We start from the raw sequence: 2,238 nt of genomic DNA on the forward strand, positions 1-2,238 counted from the left end.
ACATTTTAAGTTGGTGGGCTATATATTGAATTATTAATTTTTATCCACCCAACCCACCCAACTTAAGTCGGCGAGCGAAACACCTATATAGTGTTTTAACATGATTCAAGGTGTGTTGTTTTTATATAATTTCAACATTTGCTCCCAATTTATTAAATATTATTATCCATTTACTTCTTTGTAACACTTCGATTAGTTGGAACTATGACTTTAGTTTCATAAGAACCCAAAAAGAAGCCGTGGGGAAATGGTTCCTCCTTGAACCAGTCGAGGCGGCGCCGAATTTTTTCGAGCATTCCAATTCTTTTTAGGATCACAAAATCAAGTCAAAAAGATTACACAATTCTTCAATTTCTATTTTCCAAAATTAAAAGGATATTTTTTGTTTATAATGTTTTTTTAAACTAATTATAATGTATATAACAAATTTATGAGTCAAATATTTTTATTTTGCAACGTATTTTAAAATGGAAGGGTGTATTACATATTAATGCATCACCATCCTCAGCGACGTTAAAATGCGTGGAATATATTTTCTTTCTTCATGGAATTATTTTTCAAAATTTGAGGATGAAGAATAGTTTTTTCAATATTTATATTTAATCGTATTTTGAAAATGAGAGGATATATAAAAAAATTCAATTCTTTCATTTTAAAAATACGTTGAAATGGAAAGCAACAATATCTTGGAAATTTAATAGAAAAAAAAAACAATATTAAAAAAAGAATTCAACTAAATGAACCGAACTTTATTACGTAAACACCTTTAAAAAAAATGGTCACGTAAATTACCAAATCTTTCTTTAATTCTCTTTCATTCTGATAAAGATTTTTTTTTTTAAATTAAAAAAAAAAAAAAAAAGTTAACTTGTAGAGTTTTTTTTAATGTACATTCTTGGAAGTTGGAAGATCCATCCATTATTTACGTAATAACATATTTTAGTTTTAATTGAATTAAAATGAATGAAAATATGAAAGGATTTATTATGTAAAATAATTTTTTTTTTAACTTAAAAAAAAGTTTAATGGATATATATATTTTTTATTTTGACATTTTTTTTGTCCTATTTATGAAAATGTTAATGGTAGGTTACACAAATCTATTATATATAGTAGGCCAGAGCACAGACAAATATTTGTTTAAAAAGAAAATAGGTAGACAAAACTCCTCTGATGAGGAAGAAGAAAAAGCTTGTTTTGCTTTTACTTTCATAGCACACAAAATGTCACATGTGAACCATTGTATTTGATTGTGTGTATGGACAGAAATTATCAAAATGTTTAAAATATGTTGATAGCATGATATTTCTACAAGAAATTGTGATTATAAAAAATGTTATTATTTAAACTACCAAATAAGCATGCTTTCTAATTTAGTTTAAATTTACTATTATTAACGTTAGGTTTACAATATTGGTATTTCATTGATATTTTTTCTTTTATATTTATGTGGTTTTTTCAATAACTGTGATTCGTTTTTTATGATGTTGTCGAATACATTTTGGGATGATCTATTGATTAAATTTTAATATTCATTTACGAAATAAATTTTCACGATTTTAACTTATGATCTTAGTACAACAAATGTGAGCTATATTGAATTTCTGATTACTAAAAGTAATAGTCGGTTCGATATTTTTGGTTTTGGAGCCAATTGAAAATCAAACTGTATCTAATGGTTCTATAAAATAAGGAACATGGAAGATCCAAATTTTGTTGATGCAGGTTTTATAATTCAGTAAAAATAATTTATAAGTGAATATTTCTAAAAATTCATAAATTTACCGACTTTCTTACATCACTATTATCAATTTTCTTCAATGGAGATGATGACCCTATTGTTTTCTTTTAAAATATTTCTCCATTTAGATTTCAAAAATTAAATCTACAATAATAACATTGTAATGGCAATAAATCAAGAAGACATTGACAACATAATAACTATATCATAACTTAATCAACCCAAAAATCAAAGTCTAAGGTACTTACTTAAGATCCATAAATTATTTCAAAAATTAATAAACTACATATAAAATAAAGAAACTAAAACAAAAAAAATAAGAATGATTTCAAACATGAAAACCAAATGCATAGCAATAAAATAACAAAGTTAAAAAGAAGAAGAAAAATGAATTAAAAAGTTTACTTCACGAACTAGGAGAAGAAGTTGAAAAAAAAAAGCATTTAAAAAATGAAGGGATTGGGATTTAAACTTGAGTCTAAGGGGGCTAAGAGACA

This window comes from Benincasa hispida, chromosome 3 (genome assembly GCF_009727055.1).
Source record: "Benincasa hispida cultivar B227 chromosome 3, ASM972705v1, whole genome shotgun sequence".
NCBI classification, from domain to species: domain Eukaryota; kingdom Viridiplantae; phylum Streptophyta; class Magnoliopsida; order Cucurbitales; family Cucurbitaceae; genus Benincasa; species Benincasa hispida.